General features: G+C 47.8%; 1 protein-coding gene across 1 annotated transcript in view; it reads right to left on the bottom strand.

The window, feature by feature from the left end:
* Positions 1-6,537: 6,537 nt before the first annotated feature.
* Positions 6,538-7,500, bottom strand: part of map1aa (microtubule-associated protein 1Aa) — a 17,578-nt gene continuing 16,615 nt past the window's right edge. Inside the window, exon 8 of the mRNA XM_055154396.1 lies at positions 6,538-7,500. This exon is cut by the window's right edge and continues 366 nt beyond it. The gene's annotated coding sequence lies outside the window, so the exon portion shown is untranslated.

The following is a 7,500-nucleotide window of genomic DNA, read 5'->3' as shown; positions in this document are numbered from 1 at the left end:
TTATTTTACACCGAAGAAGAAGAAGAAGAAGAAGAAGAAGAAGAAGAAGAAGAAGAGTTCGGCTTCGGGCGCTGTGTGCTCACAATCTTCATCCTCATCATCCGCGTGTGTGCGCGTGCGCGCGTGTCTGTGCGTGTGCGCGTGCGTGTGTAGATCTAACATCAAAAGACTCAAATCCCGTCGGTCCTGACGCGTCTGACCGTGCAGAGTGTGCGCATGCGCCCGCAGTTGGCGCGTGAGGAGCTCAGATTCAAAGTGTTTAATGCGCGTGCGCCTCGCCCCTCTGCCCGGGTCACTGGTCTCGGGGAGGCTGCGGTAGGACTCGTTTCTGACTCGGTTCTGACCCGGTGTTCTGTGGAAATGAGCTCCCGCAGACTAAATTGACAGCGACGTCCATCGATTCACGCTGCCCCGTTGAAATAAGCTCCTGATGTTTTTTCTGTTTACAGTTTTATGATCCAAAAACCCCAAACCCCGACCTTAAAGTCTGAGTTATATTTCTGCGTCGACTCGTCGCTTTGTCGTCCTCGTTTCTGATTTATGGATCTGTGTCGAGGTTTATGCGCCGCTGTAATTCACCTCCACAACACCAGGGGGCGACCGTCTAAAACTGGAGTTTGTGTCACAGAACAGAACTGTCCAACTGCGACGCTTTTCCTGCCGCCGGCGACGACACATAAAACAAACTGACGATCGTACGACAAACGTCTGTCACTGTGATCCCTCCACAGAGCATGTGTGCATGGGTCATCAGTGTGCGTGGGTCATCAGTGTGCGTGGGTCATCAGTGTGCATGGGTCATCAGTGTGCATGGGTCATCAGTGTGCGTGGGTCATCAGTGTGCGTGGGTCATCAGTGTGCATGGGTCATCAGTGTGCATGGGTGATCAGTTGTGCGTGGGTCATCAGTGTGCATGGGTCATCAGTGTGCGTGGGTCATCAGTGTGCGTGGGTCATCAGTGTGCGTGGGTCATTAGTGTGTGTGTGCGTGGTTCATTACTGTGTGTGTGCAGGGTTCATCAGTGTGCGTGGTTCATTAGTGTGTGTGCGCGTGGGTCATTAGTGTGTGTGTGCGTGGGTCATTAGTGTGCGTGGTTCATCAGTGTGCGTGGGTCATTAGTGTGCGTGGTTCATTACTGTGTGTGTGCGTGGTTCATTACTGTGTGTGTGCAGGGTTCATCAGTGTGCGTGGTTCATCAGTGTGCGTGGTTCATTAGTGTGTGTGCGTGGTTCATTAGTGTGTGTGCGTGGTTCATTAGTGTGTGTGGTTCATTAGTGTGTGTGCGTGGTTCATTAGTATGTGTGTGTGCAGGGTTCATCAGTGTGCATGGTTCATCAGTGTGCGTGGTTCATTAGTGTGTGTGCGTGGTTCATTAGTGTGTGTGGTTCATCAGTGTGCGAGGTTCATTAGTGTGTGTGGTTCATTAGTGTGTGTGCGTGGTTCATTAGTGTGTGTGGTTCATTAGTGTGCATGGTTCATTAGTGTGTGTGGTTCATCAGTGTGCGAGGTTCATTGGTGTGTGTGGTTCATTAGTGTGTGTGCGTGGTTCATTAGTGTGTGTGGTTCATTAGTGTGTGTGGTTCATTAGTGTGTGTGTGTGTGTGCAGGGTTCATCAGTGTGCGTGGTTCATCAGCGTGCGTGGTTCATTAGTGTGTGTGCGTGGTTCATTGGTGTGTGTGGTTCATTAGTGTGTGTGCGTGGTTCATTAGTGTGTGGTTCATTAGTGTGCATGGTTCATTAGTGTGTGTGTGTGGTTCATTAGTGTGTGTGGTTCATTAGTGTGTGTGCGTGGTTCATTAGTGTGTGTGTGTTCATTAGTGTGCGTGGTTCATTAGTGTGTGTGTGTGGTTCATTAGTGTGCGTGGTTCATTAGTGTGCGTGGTTCATTGGTGTGCGTGGTTCATTAGTGTGCGTGGTTCAATGGTGTGCGTGGTTCATTAGTGTGCGTGGTTCATTAGTGTGCGTGGTTCATTAGTGTGTGTGTGTGTGTGTGGTTCATTAGTGTGCGTGGTTCATTAGTGTGTGTGCGTGATTCACTATGTGTGTGCGTGGTTCATTAGTGTGCGTGGTTCATTAGTGTGTGTGGTTCATTAGTGGTTGCGTGTTGTGTGTGTGTGGTTCATTAGTGTGCGTGGTTAATTACTGTGTGTGTGTCATTAGTGTGCGTGGTTCATTAGTGTGCGTGGTTCATTGGTGTGTGTGGTTCATTAGTGTGCGTGGTTCATTAGTGTGCGTGGTTAATTACTGTGTGTGTGTGGTTCATTAGTGTGCGTGGTTCATTGGTGTGCGTGGTTCATTGTGTGTGTGGTTCATTAGTGTGCGTGGTTCATTAGTGTGCGTGGTTCATTTAGTTGCGTGGTTCATGTGTGTGCGTGGTTCATTAGTGTGTGTGGTTCATTGGTGTGTGCGTGGTTCATTAGTGTGCGTGGTTCATTAGTGTGCGTGGTTCATTAGTGTGTGTGTGTGTTCATTAGTGTGTGTGCGTGGTTCATTAGTGTGCGTGGTTCATTAGTGTGTGTGCGTGGTTCATTAGTGTGTGTGGTTCATTAGTGTGTGTGGTTCATTAGTGTGGTTCATTAGTGTGCATTGTGTGTGTGCGTGGTTCATTATGTGTGCGTGGTTCATTGTGTGCGTGGTTCATTAGTGTGTGTGCGTGGTTCATTAGTTGTGTGTAGTGTGTGTGGTTCATTAGTGTGTGTGTTGTGTGCGTGGTTCATTAGTGTGTGTGGTTCGTTCATTAGTGTGTGTGGTTCATGGTGTGTGTGTTCATTGTGTTCATTGTGTGGTGGTTCATTGGTGTGCGTGTTCATTGTGTGTGTGGTTCATTAGTGTGCGTGGTTCATTAGTGTGTGTGTGTGTGGTTCATTACTGTGTGTGCGTGGTTCATTTAGTGTGTGTGTGGTTCATTAGTGTGTGTGCGTGGTTCATTAGTGCGTCTTGGTGTGGGTGTGTGCGTGGTTCATTAGTGTGTGTGTGTTCATTATTGTGTGCGTGGTTCATTAGTGGTGTGCGTGGTTCATTGGTGTGCGTGGTTCATTTGTGTGTGCGTGTTCATTGTGTGTGTGTTCATTAGTGTGTGGTGTGTGGTTCATTAGTGTGCATTAGTTGTGCGTGTGTTGGGTTGTGTGTGCGTGGTTCATTGGTTGTGTGGTTCATTGGTGTGCGTGGTTCATTAGTGTGCGTGGTCATGTGTGTGTGTGGTTCATTAGTGCGTGCGTGGTTCATTGGTGGTCATTAGTGTGCGTGGTTCATTAGTGTGTGGTTCATTAGTGTGCGTGGTTCATTATTAGTGTGTGTGCGTGTTAGTGTGTGTGTGCGTGGTTCATTAGTGTGTGTGCGTGGTTCATTAGTGTGTGTGCGTGGTTCATTAGTGTGTGGGTGTGTGTGGTAGTGTCATTGCGTGTGTGTGTGTGTGGTTCATTAGTGTGTGTGGTTCATTAGTGTGTGTGTGGTTCATTAGTGTGCGTGGTTCATTGGTGTGCGTGGTTCATTGGTGTGCGTGGTTCATTGGTGTGTGTGGTTCATTAGTGTGCGTGGTTCATTAGTGTGTGTGTGTGTGTGGTTCATTAGTGTGTGTGCGTAGTTCATTGGTGTGCGTGGTTAATTAGTGTGTGTGTGTGGTTCATTTGTGTGTGTCATTGTGTGTGGTTCATTAGTGTGTGTGTGTGGTTCATTGTGTGCGTGGTTCATTTGTGTTGTGTGTGGTTCATTTCATTAGTGTGTGTGTGTGGTTCATTAGTTCATTGTGTGCGTGGTTCATTGGTGTGTGTGTGTGTGGTTCATTAGTGTGCGTGGTTCATAGTGTGGTTCATTGGTGTGTGTGGTTCATTAGTGTGTGTGGTTCATTAGTGTGTGCGTGGTTCATTAGTGTGTGTGGTTCATTGGTGTGTGTGGTTCATTAGTGTGCGTGGTTCATTAGTGTGTGTGCGTGGTTCATTAGTGTGCATGGTTCATTAGTGTGTGTGCGTGGTTCATTAGTGTGTGTGGTTCATTGGTGTGTGTGTGTGGTTCATTAGTGTGCGTGGTTCATTGGTGAGTGTGGTTCATTAGTGTGTGTGGTTCATTAGTGTGTGTGTGTGGTTCATTAGTGTGCGTGGTTCATTAGTGTGCGTGTGTGTGGTTCATTAGTGTGTGTGTGGTTCATTAGTGTGTGTGGTTCATTGGTGTGTGTGGTTCATTAGTGTGTGTGTGTGGTTCATTAGTGTGTGTGGTTCATTAGTGTGTGGTTCATTAGTGTGTGTGGTTCATTGGTGTGTGTGGTTCATTAGTGTGCGTGGGTCATTATTGTGTGTGTGTGTGTGTGTGTGTGTCTCCAGCAGAGGGCGCTGTGCACAAAGTGCTGACTCACTGCAGCACAGAGTCATGTGACGTATTTGACCTTCAGCATCCTGTGACCCCCAGAGGTCAGAGGTCAGGACCACAAGAGTCCTGGTTTAGTCCCGGTTCAGTCCTGGTTTAGACCTGGTTTAGACCTGGTTTAGTTCTGGTTTAGTCCTGGTTTAGTCCTGGTTTAGACCTGGTTTAGTTCTGGTTTAGTCCTGGTTTAGTCCTGGTTTAGTCCCGGTTCAGTCCCGGTTTAGTCCTGGTTTAGTCCCGGTTTAGACCTGGTTTAGTTCTGGTTTAGTCCTGGTTTAGTCCTGGTCTAGTCCTGGTTTAGACCTGGTTTAGTTCTGGTTTAGTCCTGGTTTAGACCTGGTTTAGTTTCTGGTTTTCTGGTTTATCCTGGTTTAGTCCTGGTTTAGACCTGGTTTCTGGTTAGTTTAGTCCTGGTTTAGTCCTGGTCTAATCCTGGTTTAGACCTGGTTTAGTTCTGGTTTAGTCCTGGTTTAGACCTGGTTTAGTTCTGGTTTAGACCTGGTTTAGTCCTGGTTTAGTCCTGGTTTTCTGGTTTTAGTCTGGTTAGTTCTGGTTTAGTCCTGGTTTAGTCCCGGTTTAGTCCCGGTTCAATAAAGACTCGTTCTGGTTTCATTCTTGTTTATTGGTTATGATGAAGGCGTTGCTATGGTTACATTCTTTATAATATTCGACTATAGGAGACAAGGAAGGAGGCAAGGAAGGAAAGAAGGAAGCAACTAGGAGATAAGGAGGGAGGAGTTAGGGCGTAGGAGATAGGACGTAGGAGATAGGACGCAGAAAGTGGCGAAGAGACGGTGAGACGGCGCCGACCACGACACGCGGCTAATCTAACGCAGAATACTCGAGTACGCGGAACTGAAACGGTACGAAGCTCCACCCACCGGCTCGGCCACAGGGTCGCCCACCAAACACACCAGGGGAAGGCACCAAACACGCCGGGGAGGAGGGCACCAAACACCCGGGGAGGAGGGCACCGGGGAGGAGGGCACCAAACACGCCAGGGAGGAGGCACCTGACACACGGGAGGGCATCTGATGCAGCATTGTCAAAGCGTACACGTGTCAGAAGTCTAAAGTGTCTCATGCTTCATGCACTGCGGCTCCTGGCGGCTCCAGACGGCTCCTGGCGGCTCCTGGCGGCTCCTGGCGGCTCCAGACGGCTTCTCGCTCTCACCACGATGCAAAAATAAATAAATTTTTGCATATAAATAAATTTGAATATTTCAGGATTTAAATATTTCAAACAAACTCTACAAACGGCGAGTTCACCTCACCCACAGCTGTTTTACAATATTTACCAAGATAACCCCGCCCCTTTATCGATATAACCCCGCCCCTTTACAGAGATAACCCCGCCCCCTTCCTGACCTAACCCTGCCCATGTAACAGAGCTAACCCCGCCCCTCACGCTGCATAACTCCGGCCCCCCCCCCCCCCCCCGTGACCCCGCCCCCTGTGACCCCGCCCCCTGTGACCCCGCCCCCTGTGACCGAGCCGCGCACAAGAGCAACAAAACTCCAGGTGAGTTCATTACATCATCGGCAGAAAATCATAATAATAATAATAACAATGACGTCATGGTGACATCACCATGACGTCATCGGTCGCCGGGCGGAAACGTCTTGTGCTTTTCTCAAACACCAGAAGCAAAACGGAAAAACAAAGATGGAGGACGCGTTAGAAAAGGGGTCCGGTTTGGTCCGGTCCGGTTTGGTCCGGTCTGGGTCCACACTGGTTTCACATTAACCTGATTTATTCGTTTTATTTCTACAAATTGGTCGTTTTTGTGCAGCAAATTAATCTAAAAACTAAAATGTGACTTAACCAAATCTAAAACAAAAGCCACAGCTACTTCACCAGGACTAGACCAGGACTAGACCAGGACTAGACCAGGACTAGATCTAAACCTATGATGGATTTATAAAGTATTTGAAGGACTTACGCAAAAGTTCTACTGTTCTTAAAAGTTTTAAAATTATACACAAACTAAACAAGAACTAAACTAACCTAAACCAGGACTAAACTGAACCAGGACTAAACTGAACCAGGACTAACCTAAACCAAAACTAACCTACAGATCAGGTTTAAATGGACCAGTGTGGACTCAGACTTCAGTTTTAATATTTTAACATTTTCATATTTATTTGTAGGATCAAGGTCAGAATCCGGTGCAGGTTCAGTCCGTCAGGTCCGGTTCAGCCAGTCTGACCCGGTTCAGTCTGGTTTGGTTCACTCTGGTCTTGTTCTGGTCCGGTTTGGTTCGAGGTTAAAGGCAGGAGGAGGATTCAGTTCTGGTTCAGGTCGTTTGTCGCATCATTTTAAACTTTAGTCCGATCGGGTCTGAGGTCTGAGTCTGGTTCTTGGTCCATGGTCCGGTCCACGGTCCAGTCCATGGTCCTGGCAGCTGGAGGTTGAGGATGGCTTATACTTGGGTGTTTTTCAGATCTGGCTCCAGTTCTGGTGGAGCTTTGGTTGGACGTTTGGTTTCCTGTGGTCGGCAAAGTTCATCTTCTGGTCCAGAACGGCCCAGGTTCTGTTTAATCGAGGAGGAAGGGACCAGGGAAGCTCTCATCAGGAGGTGTAGTTCTTGTAGGTTCCTGTAGGTTCCTGTGGGTTATTGTAGGTTCTTGTAGGTTCCTGTAGATTCTTGTAGGTTCCTGTAGGTTCCTGTGGGTTATTGTAGGTTCTTGTAGGTTCCTGTAGATTCTTGTAGGTTCTTGTAGGTTCTTGTAGGTTCCTGTGGGTTCCTGTGGGTTATTGTAGGTTCCTGTGGGTTCCTGTAGGTTATTGTAAGTTCTTGTAGGTTGTTGTTTGTTCTCTGTTCTGACTGGAGGTTTCTCTAGACCTCTTTTCCACCAAGGGGCTGGTTCTGGTTCTGGTCTGGGTGTTTTTCTCCTGACTCCTCTAGGTTCTTCTGTGTTTCGGCTCAGTCTGACTTGGTTCTACGTTCATAACATTTGGTGCGGACAATAATAATGTATTTTTAATGTTTGTTTTTCTCCAGATCTGCTTCTCCTCTTGGGCCCGGCTGCGTTTGGTGCTGAGTCAGAACCAGACCAGGTTTGGTGGAAAAGGGGTCTGTGTTCTTGAAGGTTCTTGTCTGTTGTTGTTGTTGTTGTTGTAGGTTCTGATTGTTCATCTCTA

Source organism: Boleophthalmus pectinirostris, unplaced genomic scaffold (genome assembly GCF_026225935.1).
Source record: "Boleophthalmus pectinirostris isolate CB_2022bp ecotype Guang Dong unplaced genomic scaffold, ASM2622593v1 HiC_scaffold_19, whole genome shotgun sequence".
NCBI lineage: Eukaryota > Metazoa > Chordata > Actinopteri > Gobiiformes > Gobiidae > Boleophthalmus > Boleophthalmus pectinirostris.
This window is presented reverse-complemented; position numbering and strand designations above follow the sequence as displayed.